The sequence below is a fragment of the Xenopus laevis genome, chromosome 9_10S (genome assembly GCF_017654675.1).
Source record: "Xenopus laevis strain J_2021 chromosome 9_10S, Xenopus_laevis_v10.1, whole genome shotgun sequence".
Lineage (NCBI taxonomy): Eukaryota > Metazoa > Chordata > Amphibia > Anura > Pipidae > Xenopus > Xenopus laevis.
The window spans coordinates 49,043,252-49,063,294 of record NC_054388.1 but is presented as its reverse complement, the minus strand read 5'-3'; the positions used below and the strand labels follow the sequence as shown (position 1 = coordinate 49,063,294).

Below are 20,043 nucleotides of genomic sequence, written 5' to 3'. Positions count from 1 at the left end.
ATCTTTGATGTCTTAAATGTCATACATAGGGTCCGAGGGAGAAGGCGGGTTTGCTCAGGAACTTCATCTTAACCATAAATTCACCTGAGAAATTAAGGCTCACGTCCCCATCCAATCACTTTGTTACAATCATTTCAGGGACAATAACCAATGTGTCTCATCTATTTAAAAACTGATCCATAATCCCTGGTATGTGATAAATAGACCCAACACCATAGTTTGAGAAACATCCCCATATCATGATGCTTGTGCCACCATGTTTCAGTCTTCACCCTGTACTGTGACTTGAATTCAGTGTTTGGGGGTCGTCTGACAAACTGTCTGTGGCCCCTAGACCCAAAAAGAACAATCCTGCTTTCATCAGTCCACAAAATGTTGCACCATTTCTCTTTAGGCCAGTCAGTGTGTTCTTTGGCAAATTGTAACCTCTTCAGCATGTGTTTTCATCAACAATGGGACTTTGCAGAGACTTCTTGCCGATAAATTTGCTTCACATAGGAGTCTTCTAATTGTAACTGTTCTGTTTACTGTCCACGTCTTTCAGGCTTTAGTTTCCAGGTTAAAGCATTTGAGATAATTTTAGCTGAGCAGCCTATCATTTTCTGCCCTTCTTTATATATTTTTCCGGATCCAATCAACTTTTTAATCAAAGTATCCTTTTCTGAACAATGTCTGGAACGACCCATTTTAACTCATTTTACTTTATTTTCAGAAAGAAATACACTATAACCAGCATGCACAACATTTGCTGCCTCCCTTCCTTTAATAAGGGCTGTAATTGACACCTGTTTTTTCACAGAATAAATGACCTCACTAATTGAACTCCACACTACTATTATTTTGAACAAGTTATTATTATTTTGAACACTGCTATTATTTGGAACAAGCCTCAATTAATGATTCAATTACACAGAATCAGCATCATGCATGTTGTGACTGTTGGGTCTGTTGGTTTCTATTACTCTACTACACCTACTATTAAATTATTTGCCATGTAGAAATATAATTTCTACTTAAAACAGTTTATGGTAATCTCTTCTAGAACGTTATCCCGTTGCACGCTGCCTGTCAGTTGTCTAAAAGCCTAACAAGCAAATATTTTATTTAAAAAAAGTGCTGGAAAATCATACCAACTAGGTTAAAGTCATCCCTGGTCTGGGCAGTTCTGCACGCACAATATTCTGATTCATTAAGAATTCTGCATTTTACACAGGGATTAATTTTACATGTAAATTGCTTGCTTTCAAGGGTGGCCCTTTTATTGGCCACCACTGGGATCACCTGACGGTGGAGCTGCAACATGGAGCTAGCTACTACTCATTTATAAAATATTGCAAGAAAAGGAAAGTCGTGCTCACCATTACATTTTCAACCATTAGACAGGGTGCAATGAGGCTGTGACCAGATCCATCCAAACTCTGCAGATACTATTTTTTAAAGTGTATAGTAATGAAAAATAGTTTAGCAGCACGGCACATACAGTAAATAGGGCTGATCATGTACAACAGGCATGGCTCATGTTCTCAAGTTTTTTTTGGGAGGTGGGGTGTTTGGAGGCAGAAACAACTGTTTAATAATAATAATAATAATAATAATAGATGTATTTTCAAGAATTTAAATAAAATACCCCCCCCCCATACGTATAACAAACATATTCCCTCCCACCCTCATTCCTGGTGAAGAAGAGGAGGAAGAATGTGGTGAAAAAGAAATTGATAGGTGAGAGAGAGAGGCACCTTGTGGCCAGAAACTTAATATAGTAGGTTCTGTGTTTTAACCCAAAATATGTTTTTGTCCTGCTCAGTATAACAGACACTGAATTTGATCTGATTTTTAAGATGCCATTGGGGTTAGAGGAGTTTTAAAGGAGGGACAACTTGAAGAAGGAGGTGAAGGAGTAGGAGAATTTAAGGGTGAACTCTGTATCCAATCCCAAGCTTATGAACATGACCTTCATAATGAAAAGTGAGTCTTTGCCCCAGAGGACATATTGATTTGGCTCAGCAGGCAATGTACAGTTTTGTCCCCCTACCCTTGTCAGAAAATTTGATGAGGAAGATTTCTGGGTTGGGGGTACAAGGTGCAAGTGAAACTTAATACTGAGAATTATTTGTCATTTTCCTACCTCATTTTTTATTGCGATGTATAGTTGGGTGAGGTATTATATTGGCCAACCCAGATTGTGCTTTAAATGACATGTAAAGCTTACATTTTCCTACCATGTATATAAGTTGGCATATCTTCCCCACCCAAACCACATGATTTGTGCTGCATTCACCCCCTCCATTTGCAAGCGCCATCACATTTCCCTAAAACAAATAGCAGCTTTGACTCGTGGCCATTTTCCCTCTGACACATCATCAGTATCATTGACATCTGCAAACAGGACATATATGCTGTAAAGTTCATGCACTGCAGAATGCAGATTTACACAGGCACAACCCTGTATTAGTTAAGCTGAGCTCAGGAGAGGTGGTTAGGAGAAAAAAATAGGACCAGATGGCTAGAGTTTCTATGGGAACCAGCAATGCTATCTCTTCATTGGCTGTTAGACTGGAGGGTGTATTTAGTATTCTGAGCTGAGAAGATCTGAGCATGCTCATAAGTCAAAGGCCAAAGCAAATTCCCGAGGGAGGGGGCAAAGTGAGTTAGGGGAGGATAAGGATTTCTAAGTGATTAAGGTAATGCTGCAGTCTTACTGTTAACCTAAAGGAGAAACAAACCCCTTATTAAAAAAAACCCTACCCCACATAGACCCCCTCTCTCTCTCCTCCCCCCAGCCTAGCTGCTACTCTGGGCAAATGGCCCTAACTTTTACTTACCCCTCGGTGCAGATTCAGGGATTGGAGTTTATGGCAGCCATCTTCTGGGTCTTCGGTAATCTGAGAATGAGACCGGCATGGCATTGCATGTGCAGTTGGAGCAATTTCACGGTTCGTGACAACTGTGCATGCAACAAAATTGACGGAAATTGCTGAAGCACCAGAAAAAGATACAAAGACCCGGAAGATGGCTGCCATGAACTCTGATCCGGTTCCTGTCCGTGTTGCAAATGAGGGGTGGGCGTGTCCTATCAGTCCCTGCCAGAAGCACAGTAAGAGGGTATAGCCAATCGCGCAAGACAGGCTTCAGTTCCCTATCAGCCTAGCTGCTGTTTAGTTTATATCCTACAGTGCAATGTGCTGAGTGCTACCAGCTCTGAGCACTAGCCAGATTCAGTTTTCTATAGAAATTATCACCAAAACTGGCAGAGATATCGTCTTTAATAAAACCAGATAAATTGCATTTTCTGATATGTACAGAAGAATACATTGTTGAAGTTTTTGATATGTAGGTACAGGGCAGCCATCAGGGGGGGACAGGGGGGGGAGAGTTGTAGGGGGCCCGAGGGTAAGGGGCCCCCTGCTTTCTGAGAGCTGCTGCCTTCGGGAAGGCAGGGCGGGAGCACAAGGGCAGGTATCTTCTGTCCATTACTTCCCCTCATTGGTCACTGAGTTTAAATCCCAGTTGAGCTGCTCAGGGATTGGATAGCTGAGGTTTGAACTTCTCCTCCAGCTCATCCAATCACCATGCAGCTTTACCAGGACTTGAAATTCTGTGACCAATAAGGGAAGAAAATGCTGTCATTGGAAGAAAATGCAGCCATCTGTGCCCCCCTCCTCCCTTCTGTAGTTGGCAGCTCACTGACAGCAGGTGGGCCACACTAATGAAGTAAGTGTAACATGGCAGGGCCCCCCTAAAGGTAACCCTTTGTGGTCCCTGTTGTGTGGTGGCACCCTGGGCATCAATTTTTTTTTAAACTTCTGGGGGGGGGCAAGTTTTTTTACATGGACGTTTAAGGGGGGCCCTGGCCACCAATTTTCTTATAACGTGGGGGGGGGGGCCCTGGCCATCAATTTTTTTTCTCCATGTGGGGTCCTAGCCACCAATATTTTTTAATGAGGGGCCCTGACCACAACTGTTTTTTTCAATGGGGGGGCCCTGACCACCGATATTTTTTTATTAACATTTGGGAACCATAGCCACCAATGTTTTTTTTTAGTATGTCGTGTGGGGTGGACCTGTGGGGTGGGGAGGGCGGACCTGTAGGTGGGGCTTGGTTTGTCATCGTTGTATTTTCAAGAATTTAAATAAAATACCTCCCCCCATACATATAACAAGCATCTTCCCTCCAACCCTCAGTCCTCTGCTGGATGTGAGACCAGAGTAAGAGATTTTATCCCCGGGAGCTTACAGCAGTTAAAGGGAATGAGAAGAACTAAATCATCAGCTGCTCTGTTAATCAGATGAAGTTGTCAATTTGCTCCCTGCTGCCAGTTCCCCCTGTGAATTATGGAAGCAATATCCATATCCACAGACTAGATCTTTCAGTGCTATGGGCTAGTTTGCTTGGACTCACAGCAGCCAGAATGTTATAAAAGTAAGTCACTGGTCATGAGAGAATTATGGTAAATGTAGTGCAAGAACTGCTTAAGCTTAAACACCCACAATTAATACCTGCCTGTGCAGGGGGAGCCTGCAGATTATCCATGGGCAGTGGTTTCTTTGTGCCACAACCTGCTCCCACCATCTGACCAAATCCTTTTGGATAGTAAAACACTGGGGAACAGTGGTTAACAGAGAGTTCTGGGAGTTGTATTTTAACCAGTGGTTTCTCATCACTAAATATGTCAAAATGTATGTTAAAATTATACAGAGAAGGTTGGGGAGTGGCCCCGGTCTACATTACCATGTCAACTCGCCCTTTAAATATTTAATCATGTGAGCACAGTCAACAGAGATTGCAATGTAGCAGCTCAAAATGTATTCAAGAAAACAAGCTTAAGTGAAATCGACTAACATCCCTCATTTTGGAGGAGCTAATTTATCGCACTGCTAAAAGCATAATTATGGCACATTAAGAGTCACGTGGACCCATAAAACTCTTACATTCACCAGTGGCAACAAACTGCCGGAGGCACAATGCAAAAGAATAATGTAGCACAGGGGCCAATAGCAACACAGGAATGGAAAGTTTTGGGAAACGAGGGGAAACTTAGCAGAATTTATAAATCTGCAAAAAAAAGAGGTCAAAATAAGTTATGGCAAAAACGACAAAACAAAATTTAAAGAACCTCTCTACTGGATAAATCAGCTTGATTCCCATCAGAACCTGAGCTGTCACTGGTAATGAGATTGATCATGGAAATGCCCTAAATTGGCACAGAAGTTTCCATTGGTCGGCACTCCAGAAGATTTGGTATCATTTCTAGAGAACATAATATTTTATTTGTCAAATACTGTATTTATGGATCCCTGACTGACTGGGTCCACTTCAGTAACAAGAGGGAGCCGTCGGTGTGACCCAGAATATAACTGTGATGAGCAGGAGTCAGGCAACCGACAGCTTTTGTACAGCAACAGCACTGCAGCACAATGATAGGACTGCATAACAAGAGCGATGGATAGAAAGTTCAGGTCATTGTCGTCCAATAAGCCAACTGGATTTTTATATTTTGACTGGTAAAATCAAATGTGAGGTCATTGTTTAAGATAATAGTAACGATGGATCATATTCGATGGTGGCACTTTTTAACTGCAGCCCAATGGGAAACATTTGTCGCTGGGTTATACTGATGAATCTACTTTTTCACAGGTTTTCTTTGAAGTAACCTCTGATCCAATCATCTCCGAGAAAAAGCACAGCCTATTATATAGATATTTTTCCATTAAAACAGATATAAAGAGGCAAGTCACTAGGGGGTGCTGTAGTAAGAGGTGAGTGACTAGGGGTGCTGAAGCAAGAGGCAAGTAATTAGGGGAACTGCTGTACAGAATGCTATTCTGCAACAAAAAAGTCTTTAGTTTTGAGTCTGAAGTTGTATGTAAGATACTCACAACCTCTAAATAATGCAGCAGGAAGCATGACATTCACCTGGATATTAAGGGCTGCGCCTTTGCAGCAAGAGCTCAGTTACCTTCCTGATGACTTGTGGTTCCACCAAGCAGTCCAGTACCTCATCACTTAATATGTTTCTCCCGAGTCCAATTGAGGAGGGAGGGAGGGAGTCTTATGCTTTGAACATGGGGTAGGACAGTGTCTCTGTACTAGTATAATGCTGCTTATCGGCTGAGGAATTCTCTGACATTCCCAGATTGGCCCCTTTGGAGATGGGTAAAACTGGAGTGAGATAGGGCCCAAAAGATGAACTGTGGAGGGATATGTCGCCTGCATTTCTTGCATCTCTCTTTTGGACCCTGTGTTCCCTGAGCAGCTGTTGCTGGAACTGGTGTTTTTTTCTGCTGCTGAATATGATGTTCTGTGTAAACTGCAACCGCTTTGCTCAGGTACTGCAGGTTCGTTTGGTGGGAGGGGACCTCATCCTGCAAGAACACCAGCCAATCAGCACGTATAGAGCACCCCAGAAGAAGTACCGAGCATCAGAGCTCTGTACCTGGGTAAGTACTTGAGGGAAATTGGATTCACTTACCCATGGAGGAGTTTCCATGTCTGCTCAGCAGCAGGAAGTACAGAGAATCATCCAGCTCTATACATGGATAAATGCTGTAGGAGACTGGATTAATTTACCCAGGGGAAGGTTCCAGTCTGACCATGGGAAAGACAGTCATGCATTAGGAAGAACAGAGGTTCACTGCTCTGTACCTAGGTAAGTTCTGAGGTAGTCTGGATTCACTTAACCAGGGGAAGGGTCTTGTCTGACCATGGGAAAGAGAGCAACATAAGAAGAGGAAAAGACAGATACACTGCTCTTACCTAGGTAAGTATGAGGCGATATAGGATTTACTAACACAGGGGTCGGATCCTGTCTGACAATGGGAAGGAAAGCAACACAGGAGAAAGTATTGAATTAATTTACTACGGGGAGGTTCCTGCCTGAGCAGAAAGAGAGCAGCCGGGCAGCAGACAGTACAGAGAGAGTATCAGAGCTTTTTGAAGGGTGGTGGGCTTGGGATCGTTTCAGATGGAAATAAGTCTAGCTTTAAATTAAAACATACATATTCTTAAAGGGATAAAGATACCTTCATATGCATCTATAAGATAAGGTACAGTATATACCAGGGGAGGGTAATTGCACACATTAGCAGTTGGGCACTCACCTCAGTTGGATTAAGCCAGTCCGGGGCACTACAGCCTGCAAGGATCAACAGATCAACAGCGAGATTCAAGAACAGAATCCTATATGTGAGAGCAAACACAATCATTCCTCCTTACTGATAGCATAGCCCCCAGCACAACTTTGAGAACCTCTGTTACTAGGGTGCACAATGCAGCCCCACGCTAGTGCTGCACAGGCTGAGCCCACAGCCCTTGTAACAAATAGTATTTGTACCTGGATAGAGAACTGGCTAAAAGATAGACTACAGAGTGGTGGTAAATTTTCTAATTGGACCAGTGTTGTTAGTGGCGTACCGCAGGGCTCTGTACTAGGTCCCTTGCTTTTCAACTTGTTTATTAGTGACCTGGAGGTGGGCATTGAAAGTACTGTTTCTATTTTTGCAGATACTAAATTGTGCAGAACTATAGGTTCCATGCAGGATGCTGCCACTTTGCAGAGTGATTTGTCTAAACTGGAAAATTGGGCAGCAAACTGGAAAATGAGGTTCAATGTTGATAAATGCAGGTTATGCTATTTGGTAAAGATAATATAAATGCAAGTTATACACTAAATGGCAGTGTGTTGGGAGTTTCCTTAAATGAGAAGGATCTAGAGGTCTTTGTAGATAACACGTTGTCTAATTCTGGGGAGTGTCATTCTGTGGCTACTAAAGCAAATAAAGTTCTGTCTTGCATAAAAAAGGGCATTAACTCAAGGGATGAAAACATAATTATGCCTCTTTATAGGTCCCTGGTGAGGCCTCATCTGGAGTATGCAGTTCAGTTTTGGACTCCAGTCCTTAAGAGGGATATAAATGAGCTGGAGAGAGTGCAGAGACATACAACTAAACTGGTTAGAGGGATGGAAGACTTAAATTATGAGGGTAGACTGTCAAGGTTGGGGTTGTTTTCTCTGGAAAAAAGGTGCTTGCGAGGGGACATGATTACACTTTACAAGTACATTAGAGGACATTATAGACAAATAGCAGGGGACCTTTTTACCCATAAAGTGGATCCCCGTACCAGAGGCCACCCCTTTAGACTAGAGGAAAAGAACTTTCATTTGAAGCAACGTAGGGGGTTCTTCACAGTCAGGACAGTGAGGTTGTGGCATTTATGCACTGCCGGGTGATGTTGTGATGGCTGATTCAGTTAATGCCTTTAAGAATGGCTTGGATGATTTTTTGGACAGACATAATATCAAAGGCTATTGTGATACAAAGCTCTATAGTTAGTATAGGTATGGGTATATAGAATTTAATTAAAAGTAGGGAGGGGTGTGTGTATGGATGCTGGGTTTTCATTTGGAGGGGTTGAACTTGATGGACTTTGTCTTTTTTCAAACCCAATTTAACTATTTAACTATGTAACTATGTAACTATGTAAAATGCAGTGTGAGAGACAGAGCAGGGGCATAGATGTGTTTGGACAAGTTTAAGGCTTAAGGCCTATTGCTAATCCTTATCTTTCACAAGGGTCCATTCACTAAAATCATTCCAGTATAACACTCCATCCTACGGGTGACGAGTATATATGGGGCAGTTTCCACAACTTCCTGTAGATGGCATATGTCTCTAGATAATGGCAGTGTATAGCCTACAGGACAGGCTGTGAGCTAGTTGGAATATTATATGCATTTCCATTAGGAATGAAATACAATCCCAGTAGAATTGTATTAATAATATCTCAATAATTCATGAGTGCTGTAATAGCAATATGGGTGCAGCCCTAGCAAATGAACTTGCACTCCCCAGCAGCACTGTATCATTTCAAACTACAGTCCATAATGGGTAACAAGTCTACACACCCTCATTTGTTTATCACCCACATCAAAGCAGTGGCATTTACTCTCCTCTGTTTTACTACACAGGGTACTTGCCTGGAGAGTGTGATTTGGACAATGTAGATAATGGCACCAGCAAAAGGAGACTAAAAGGTTGGCAGCCCTTATGCCTTCTTTGCTGGGCAACGTCGTTGACCTTGTAGGCATTGTTTGCCCAGTTTTTTTGGCCACAGCCACTGAAGCACAGAGGCCAGAAAAAATATGCCATATAAATGCTGAAAATAGTCATTTTTTTGGTCGCAGCCACTGAAGCACAGTTGCCAGAAAAATTATGCCATATAAATGCTGAAAATATAAATTTTTTTGGTTGCAGCCACTGAAGCACAGAGGCCAGAAAAATTATGCCATATAAATGCAGAAAATATGCATTTTTTTGGTCGCAGCCACTGAAGCACAGTTGACAGAAAAATTATGCCATATAAATGCTGAAAATATAAATTTTTTTGGTTGCAGCCACTGAAGCACAGAGGCCAGAAAAATTATGCCATATAAATGCAGAAAATATGCATTTTTTTGGTCGCAGCCACTGAAGCACAGTTGCCAGAAAAATTATGCCATATAAATGCTGAAAATAGTAATTTTTTTGGTTGCAGCCACTGAAGCACAGAGGCCAGAAAAATTATGCCATATAAATGCTGAAAATATGCATTTGTTTGGTCGCAGCCACTGAAGCACAGTTGACAGAAAAATTATGCCATATAAATGCTGAAAATATAAATTTTTTTGGTTGCAGCCACTGAAGCACAGAGGCCAGAAAAATTATGTCATATAAATGCAGAAAATAGGCATTTTTTTGGTCGCAGCCACTGAAGCACAGAGGCCAGAAAAAATTAAACCAGTAGGGTTTGCACCCTAGTTTGTAACGGTGGCGGAGGGAGGAGGAGGACGCTAAAGGACAGCTGTGTGTGGAGTCATGAGGCTTGAAGAGAAGGACAGCTGCATAGAAGTCAGAACAAGTCTTCCGGCGTGCAGTAACCCTCCGAGATCCACCCCTCATTCATTTTAATAAAGGTCAGGTAATCGACACTTTTGTGACCTAGGCGAGTTCTCTTCTCAGTTACAATCCCTCCTGCTGCACTGAAGGTCCTTTCTGAGAGCACACTTGAGGCTGGGCAAGACAAGAGGTTCATGGCAAATTGTGACAGCTCTGGCCACAGATCAAGCCTGCGCACCCAGTAGTCCAGGGGTTCATCGCTCCTCAGAGTGTCGATATCTGCAGTTAATGCCAGGTAGTCCGCTACCTGCCGGTCGAGGCGTTCTTTGAGGGTGGATCCAGAAGGGTTGTGGCGCTGCCTTGGACAGAAAAACATTTGCATGTCTGACGTTACAGACTGGCCAAAGGGCTTTGTCATTGCAGGTGTGCTCGTGGCAGGATTACTGGCACCTCTGCCCCTGGAATGTTGATGAGTTCCTGAAGTGACATCACCCTTAAAAGCATTGTACAACATGTTTTGCAGGCTGGTTTGTAAATGCCGCATCTTTTCGGACTTGTGGTATGTTGGTAACATTTCTGACACTTTATGCTTGTACCGAGGGTCTAGTAGCGTTGCGACCCAGTACAGGTCCTTCTCCTTAAGCCTCTTGATACGGGGGTCCTTCAACAGGCATGACAGCATGAAAGACCCCATTCTCACAAGGTTGGATGCAGAGCTATCCATCTCCGCTTCCTCATTATCAAGGACTGCATCATCCACGGTCTCCTCCCCCCAGCCACGTACAAGACCAGGGGTCCCCAAAAGGTCACCACTAGCCCCCTGGGAAGCCTGCTCCTGTTGGTCCTCCTCCTCCTCCTCCACAAAGCCACCTTCCTCCTCTGACTCCACTTCTGGCACCTCTCCCTGCGTTGCAGCAGGTGCCTGGGTTCGTTCTGGTGATTCCGACCAGAAATCGTGCGCTTCCAGCTCCTCGTCACGCTGGTCTACAGCCTCATCTGTCACTCGTCGCACGGCACGCTCCAGGAAGAAAGCGAAGGGTATTAGGTCGCTGATGGTGCCTTCGGTGCGACTGACCATATTTGTCACCTCTTCAAAAGGTCGCATGAGCCTGCAGGCATCGCGCATAAGCACCCAGTAACGGGGGAAAAAAATCCCCAGCTGTGCAGATCCAGTCCTACCACCCAGTTCAAAAAGGTACTCGTTGACGGCCCTTTGTTGTTGCAGCAGACGTTCCAACATAAGGAGCGTTGAATTCCAGCGAGTCTGGCTGTCAGAAATCAAACGCCTGACTGGCATGTTGTAGCGCTGCTGAATGTCAGCAAGGCGTGCCATGGCTGTGTAGGAACGTCTGAAATGGGCCGACACCTTTCTGGACTGGGTGAGAACGTCCTGGAATCCTGGGTACTTGGAGACAAAACGTTGGACTATTAAATTTAACACATGTGCCATGCAGGGCACATGTGTTAAATTGCCTAGTCTCAACGCTGCCAACAGATTGCTTCCATTGTCACACACCACTTTTCCGATCTGCAGTTGGTGTGGGGTCAGCCACCGATCGGCCTGTGACTGCAGAGATGACAGGAGTACAGATCCGGTATGGTTTTTGCTTTCCAGGCACGTCATCCCCAAGACAGCGTGACAACGGCGTACCTGGCACGTCGAATAGCCTAGGGGGAGCTGGGGGTGCACAGGTGTGGAGGAGGAGAAGGAGGACCCAGCAGCAGAGTAAGAAGAAGAAGAAGACGAGGTAGAGAGCGATGGAGGAGTAGAGGTGGTGGCAGAACCGCGTGCAATCCGTGGCGGTGACACCAACTCCACTGTTGTTGTTGAGCTACCCATTCCCTGCTTCCCAGCCATTACCAAGTTCACCCAGTGGGCAGTGTAGGTGACATACCTGCCCTGACCATGCTTGGAGGACCATGCGTCAGTAGTCATATGGACCTTTGGCCCAACACTAAGTGACAGAGATGCGGTAACTTGGCTCTGCACATGTTGGTACAGGTGTGGTATTCCCTTTTAGAAAAAAAATTGCGGCTGGGTACCTTCCACTGCGGTGTCCCAATTGCTACAAATTTGCGGAAGGCCTCAGAGTCCACCAGCTGGTATGGTAAAAGCTGGCGGGCTAAGAGTGCAGACAAGCCAGCTGTCAGACGCCGGGCAAGGGGGTGACAGTCAGACATTGGCTTCTTACGCTCAAACATGGCCTTCACAGAAACTTGGCTGGTGGCAGATGACTGGGAATGGGAACAGGTGGTCAAGGTGGAAGGCGGAGTGGAGGGTGGTTCAGACGGGTCAAGGAGAGCAGAGGTAGAGCAGTAAGATGCTGGACCAGAAGGAGTGTGGCTTTTAGTTTGCCTGTTGCCTTTGAGGTGTTGCTCCCAAAGTGCTTTGTGCTTGCCGCTCATGTGCCTTCGCATAGAAGTTGTACCTATGTGGCTGTTGGGCTTACCAAGGCTCAGTTTCTGACTGCACTCATTGCAAATTACAATGCTTTTGTCAGAGGCACACACATTAAAAAAATCCCACACTGCTGACTTTTTGGAAGTGTGCGATCTGGCGGTAACAGTAGAAGTTGGCGGAGTTGGCGGTATTGGCGGCAATGGCGGGTGCGTTGGCCGGCTGAACACAGGTGCCGATACATGTTGTTGCCCTACTGATCCCTGCGGGCTGTCCTCCCTGCTTCTTCTAAGTCTTATTCTCCTACTGCCTCTCTGACTCTCCGTCTCTCCATCTGAACTACCCTCCTCTTGCTCTCTTCTACTAGGCACCCACAAAACATCAATCTCCTCATCATCATTCTCCTCAGATGCATCAATTTCTTCTGACACATCACAGAAGGAAGCAGCAGCGGGGACCTCCTCCTCATCACTCATTATGTCCATCTCTATCGTGTTCTCTGCCAGAATTAAATCTGGTGTAAGGTCCTCATCTCCTTCATCTTCTTCTGGCAATAATGGTTGCGCATTACTCAGTTCAAGAAACTCATTGGAAAATAACTCCTCTGACCCCAGTGAAGAAGGGGCACCGGTGGTGGAGGAAGTGTTACGTGGGTGGCCATAGCAGTGGAGGATGAGGAGGATGTTGTGGTAAAGTTAGAAACGGTAGAGGATGGGGTGTGCTGTGTAAGCCAGTCAACTACCTCTTCAGCATTTTGGGAGTTCAGGGTCATTGGCTTTTTAAAACTGGGCAATTTGCTAGGGCCACAGGATTGCATAGCAGCACGGCCCCTAGCACGGCCTCTGCGTGCGGCCTGCCTTTGCCTGGCATTATTTTTAAAAAAACAACAACAACAACAAAAACTCAGTTGGTTTTTCTGGAAACGATAATACACACAGCTAGATGGCGGGTTGAAGAAAACACTGTGCAAATAATGCCTACAAAGTCAACGTATACACTACTACAGCGGTGGATACGGATTACGTAAAATATATGAATGCTGCTTGAAAAAAAGTAACTCAAGTGGTTTTTCTAGAGACGATAATATTATCAATATTTAGACAAAATGTGAACAAGGTCACACAGCTCGATGGCGGGTTGAAGAAAACAGTGTGCAAATAATGCCTACAAGGTCAACGTATACACTACTACAGCGGTGGATACGGATTACGTAAAATATATGAATGCTGCTTGAAAAAAAGTAACTCAAGTGGTTTTTCTAGAGACGATAATATTATCAATATTTAGACAAAATGTGAACAAGGTCACACAGCTCGATGGCGGGTTGAAGAAAACAGTGTGCAAATAATGCCTACAAAGTCAACGTATACACTACTACAGCGGTGGATACGGATTACGTAAAATATATGAATGCTGCTTGAAAAAAAGTAACTCAAGTGGTTTTTCTAGAGACGATAATATTATCAATATTTAGACAAAATGTGAACAAGGTCACACAGCTCGATGGCGGGTTGAAGAAAACAGTGTGCAAATAATGCCTACAAGGTCAACGTATACACTACTACAGCGGTGGATACGGATTACGTAAAATATATGAATGCTGCTTGAAAAAAAGTAACTCAAGTGGTTTTTCTAGAGACGATAATATTATCAATATTTAGACAAAATGTGAACAAGGTCACACAGCTCGATGGCGGTTGAAGAAAACAGTGTGCAAATAATGCCTACAAGGTCAACGTATACACTACTACAGCGGTGGATACGGATTACGTAAAATATATGAATGCTGCTTGAAAAAAAGTAACTCAAGTGGTTTTTCTAGAGACGATAATATTATCAATATTTAGACAAAATGTGAACAAGGTCACACAGCTCGATGGCGGGTTGAAGAAAACAGTGTGCAAATAATGCCTACAAGGCCAACGTATACACTACTACAGCGGTGGATACGGATTACGTAAAATATATTATGGCTGCTTGAAAAAAGTGACTCCGGTGTTTTTTCTGGAGACGGTAATATTATGGATATTTAGACAGAATGGGAACAAGGTCACACAGCTCGATGGCGGGTTGAAGAAAACAGTGTGCAAATAATGCCTACAAGGCCAACGTATACACTACTACAGCGGTGGATACGGATTACGTAAAATATATGAATGCTGCTTGAAAAAAGTGACTCCGGTGTTTTTTCTGGAGACGGTAATATTATGGATATTTAGACAGAATGGGAACAAGGTCACACAGCTCGATGGCGGGTTGAAGAAAACAGTGTGCAAATAATGCCTACAAGGCCAACGTATACACTACTACAGCGGTGGATACGGATTACGTAAAATATATGAATGCTGCTTGAAAAAAGTGACTCCGGTGTTTTTTCTGGAGACGGTAATATTATGGATATTTAGACAGAATGGGAACAAGGTCACACAGCTCGATGGCGGGTTGAAGAAAACAGTGTGCAAATAATGCCTACAAGGCCAACGTATACACTACTACAGCGGTGGATACGGATTACGTAAAATATATGAATGCTGCTTGAAAAAAGTGACTCCGGTGTTTTTTCTGGAGACGGTAATATTATGGATATTTAGACAGAATGGGAACAAGGTCACACAGCTCGATGGCGGGTTGAAGAAAACAGTGTGCAAATAATGCCTACAAGGCCAACGTATACACTACTACAGCGGTGGATACGGATTACGTAAAATATATGAATGCTGCTTGAAAAAAGTGACTCCGGTGTTTTTTCTGGAGACGGTAATATTATGGATATTTAGACAGAATGGGAACAAGGTCACACAGCTCGATGGCGGGTTGAAGAAAACAGTGTGCAAATAATGCCTACAAGGCCAACGTATACACTACTACAGCGGTGGATACGGATTACGTAAAATATATGAATGCTGCTTGAAAAAAGTGACTCCGGTGTTTTTTCTGGAGACGGTAATATTATGGATATTTAGACAGAATGTGAACAAGGTCACACAGCTCGATGGCGGGTTGAAGAAAAAAGTGTGCAAATAATGCCTACAGGGCAAATAATGCCTAAAAGGTCAACTTATACACTACTACAGCGGTAGTAAAATAAAAAAAGTAAAATAAAAAAAAATGAATATTAAAAAAAAAAAATTAAAGTTGGTGCTGCTGAACTACTAGGAGCAGCAGATTAGCACACCAGTCCCACTCCCCAACACTGCTAGACTAATAGCACTGGGCTCTTATAGTAGTAGTAGTAGTAGTAGTAGTAAAACAACAAAAAAATAAATAAAAGCAGTCCTTACAAGGACTACTGTTATTGCAGCAGTCAGCAGATGAGATCAGAAGCAGGACAGCTGCCCACTGCAGCTACATACAGAGCACTGCAGTAGAAGGTAGATTACTAGCCAGCAAAGCTACCTAAGCTAAAATGTCCCTCAAACCCCTGCAGACTTCTGTCCCTCCAATAACAGAGCAGTATCAAAACGATTACTAGCCAGCAAACTTTCAACTGTCCCTGAAATCACTAACAGGCAGCAGCTCTCTCCCTACACTATCTCTTCAGCACACACAGGCAGAGTGAAAAAACGCTGCAGGGCTTCGGTTTTTATAGGGAAGGGGAGTGGTCCAGGGGAGAGCTTCCTGATTGGCTGCCATGTACCTGCTGGTCTGGGGTGAGAGGGCAAAAAAAGCGCCAACAATGGCGAACCCAAAATGGCGAACGTCGCGCGACGTTCGCGAACTTCCGGCGAGCGCGAACACCCGATGTTCGCGCGAACAAGTTCGCCGGCGAACAGTTCGCGACATCTCTAGCAATGTCATTGATTGCCTTGGTAAGGCTCCAGCTGGCAACCGGAAAAAGAAAAAACTACCCGCCTGCCTAATGAAAAAAGAGAATAAAAAAGAAATAGAAATACATAAAGTAAAATATAAAATAAGCATAATAGTAGTAATGTATACCCTAAAGGGGGCAATTCTAAGGGAACATAAAAGAAACATATTACATCGAAGTCGCTATTGAGACCAAGAGATTTTCTGGTTTGCAAGTGAATATTCCTCTTGGTCACAGTAGCAGGGGCGTAACTATAGAGGAAGCAGACCCTGCGGCTGCAGGGGGGCCCAGGAGGTATAGGGGCCCCATGAGGCCCTAATTCATATACAATTTCAATAAATATTGGAGAAACAAGTCAACCTCTAAACATTTTGGGGGCCTGAAAAATAATTTGCTGTGGGGCCCAGTAATATCTAGTTACGCCACTGCACAGTAGCGAATTTATCTTAGCCCAAGAGGAGATCTAATGGCTCTACCTTTACCTACTGTCTCCATATTGCCCTACTTCATGTAGACCTTCTGTTTCCCATTCTTCCCTACTGCACTCTCACATTCAAATGACCCCTGCCACCTAATGCCAAAAACAAAGTTGATTATTAAACAAAAACACACAACCTTGTCGTACAAAAATGAACAACACTAAACCAGAGGGACACCTGTTGCAATTCTATAATACTCTGCATCCCAACATCAGCCAACAGCTGAAGAATTGTATTCCAACAACACTTAGAGCATGCTGGGTACTGTAGTTCACTAACAGATAGAGAGCCCCTTAGTAAATTATAAGCCAATATATAACTCAGTTACACAGAGTTATTTCCCTACTAAACAAGGTAATGGACAGTGTGTTAGCCTCCAGGCTAACATATTAATAGACCCCAGTATGTGCCTGTGAGTAAATGACTAGGCTAATGGAAGTGTTTAATACAGTATACAGTAATGCAATAGTAATTTATGCATTCAATAGGCCACAATCTACACCCGCCTGTCTGAAATTCGCCGCTAATCCCATTCTCCGCAGACTAAAATGCTCTCATTAGCCACAAAACCATTATGCGCAAGACAAGCTGAAATTGGCACTATTATCCAAGGCTACATTATTAATAAGAGGAAGAATGTGGACAGGTCACAAAAGGAAGAATAATACACATTTGTGGTGATGAATTAATTATTGGGTTAGAAAATGTGAAGTTCATTTTAAGAAATGTGCAGAAAATCCCTTTGCTGTAAAAGGTCTCAGGATTTTATCATTATTTGCCCAGCCTGCAGCCAGATATTGTTGAAGTGCAGCATCCTTTGTTACCCAAAGTATCTGGGGGTTCTGATCGTTGCAGTTCAACGACAGCTGAAGGGCCACTGGTCTCTGGGGGTTCTGAGAGTTGCAGTTTAACGACAGCTGAAGGGCCACTGTCTGTAAGTAATTTGGAAGTGAAATTAATTTACCAGTTCTTTCCAGGAATTAATGCTGACAGTGATGTCCTAACTGACTGAACACCAGTGAGGAACCTGCGCAGGGAGAGAGTAAAAAATCACTCACACAAACTGTCCCAATGGTCATTTTTTAGTTATGTTTTGTGCCTGCGTGGGGAAGAATATTGCGTAGGGCTCATGTCACTGCTGTTACTTCCTTTCTATCAAGGCACAGCAGTCCCAGTTTGTTTTCAAGCAGGAATTCTGAATCCCCATACAGAAACAGAGCTACAGATGGCAAAATTTATAACACTGTATCTCAAATGCATTTTTATAGTTACAGCACTGCTGTCTGGACTGGAAGTACCAGTGAGAAAAGATCAAGCAGCTTTGCTGATGTAGAATAAACAAAACCATTTATGTTTTATAATAATTAAATATATGAAGTCTAAACTGTTAATGGAACATAGCACATTGATGGGATTCTAAACAGGGAGTAACAACACTGGGTGGTAACATCAACAAAAAGAAAGTGTTTTAAAGTAATGAAAATATAATTTACTGTAGTATTGCACTGGTGAAACTGATCTGTTTGCTTTAGAACCTCTACTATAGTTTATATAAAAAAGCTGCTGTGTAGCCATCGGGGCAGCCATTTAAGCTGGAAAAAAGGTGAAAAAGCACAGGATACACAGCTGGCAACAGATAAGATCTATAGTATACAATGGGATTTTTCAGAACTTATCTTATATCTACTGTGTATCCTGTGCTTGAATGGCTGCCCCCATGGCTACACAGCAGTTTGTTTATATAAGCTATAGCTGTGTTTCGAAAGCAAACACACTCGTTTTGCCAGCATGGAGCAACAGTACATAACATTGTCATTTCTTTAAAACACTTTAATTTTTTGGTGTTCTTTGGCGTTCCTTTCAACTGGGCTTCTGTCTTTCCCCCTGTTAAACAAGTTATAAGGAACTTGTTTAGAATCAGACATATGAGACTTCAGGAGTTTATTTGATGAAGAACCTTATTTATCTCCCTGCGGATATAATGACCTGGTTGTTCTATGGTTCCGTATATTGGAGCTTAGCAGCAGTGCAGAGCAGAAGAGCACTGCTTAGTTAACATGGTCCTCTGTGATTTATGCAGCACCACACACCAATTTCTCTCATTCTCCTGTGCCCACTATATTTCATCTGGGAGAGGGGGTAACAGAGCAAGGAGGGCACATAAAGGAGTGTTTCACAGCAAAAATCACTTGGCTGCCAGAGCAGAGCTAAATCCCCAGTGCGCCCATCTCCTTCCCACCTCCCCCAGTTCCAGCAGTACAGTAAATGGCAGAGGGGCCGGTGTGGTGGAGACACAATGGCATCTGATTGATTGGCTCATTCAGCAGCAAGATTTTCCCTTTAATGGTAGAGAAACGCACAGCCCTGTAGCGTCCCCAGCCATTCAATCCCAAATTACAGGGCAAGAACAGCCTCACTTACTAAAGTGCTCTGCTAAGTACAAACTGCCAACAGCCTTAAATTAAATATTTGTCACATTTTTTCCCTTCTGCCGACTACAAACTAGTGCCAATTTGCACCTTCTGTTTTTTTTAGGTAACATGTACCCTTTATTCCTACACACACACAATCCTCCTCTGCCCCTCTATATAGTGCTAGTTACCTTCCCACAGTTTCACACATATATACACACAGGATAATAGTCTGCAGGACTGTAAGTGTTGTGTGTAAATGTAATTGCTATTCAAAGCAGCAATTATCTCACGGTTTACATTCTCTGCACTGCTAGGTCTGACTCCTGAAACAATGTTGCCAGCTCCCTGCTTCTCTGTATATACCCAGAAGGTGGCACCATCGATATATTTATGGGCAGCTTCAGCCTATACATTTTAAATATGTGAATGTGCAGAGTTGCTGCGCCTCCCAGCCCAAATGGCTATAAATTAAGCTCAGGAGTGTATGGTAAACCAAGCAGTGAGCGGAATAATAATTCTGCCTACTCACATTTCTCCTGCAATATTTATTCATTGTTTAATGTGATTGACTCAATGGATGGCACTGGCTATCAGAATATTAACTGCCTTTTTAGCATTACTCCTGTACCCCCCAGAAAATTAGTTCCCCTTTCTGGGGCAACCATGGGCCTAATTCCATTAGCACTGGGAGAGTATCCCCACCCCTGTCACAGGCAAAAAATAGAATAAATCCTGCTTAGAATCAACCCATCATGTCAGAGTGAACTGAAAAACAGGAGGAAACAAAGCAGATTAAGTGTTAGTGATGTCCAGTTACCTGGCCTGGATGTAAAGTGACCACATGTGGGCTGACCCTTGAAATAAAGGGTCAACAACATTGACTTTGCTGAAAATACTGGACTCTTCATAGGGTATCCTGGTGAGGTACATGTAGGGGTGTCTTCCAGGGGAAAGAGGTGTCGTGTTGCCTTAAAAAACACAGTCAGAGTCATACTGTTTCTCTGAATCTCTTTTTCTATAATTAAAGGAAAACTATACCCCCCAAACAATGTAGGTCTCTATAAAAATATA

The 20,043-nt window shown here is 43.4% G+C and overlaps 1 pseudogene; it reads right to left on the bottom strand.

Moving 5' to 3' along the window:
• Positions 1-5,392: 5,392 nt before the first annotated feature.
• Positions 5,393-7,203, bottom strand: LOC108702239 (annotated as a pseudogene).
• Positions 7,204-20,043: the final 12,840 nt, after the last annotated feature.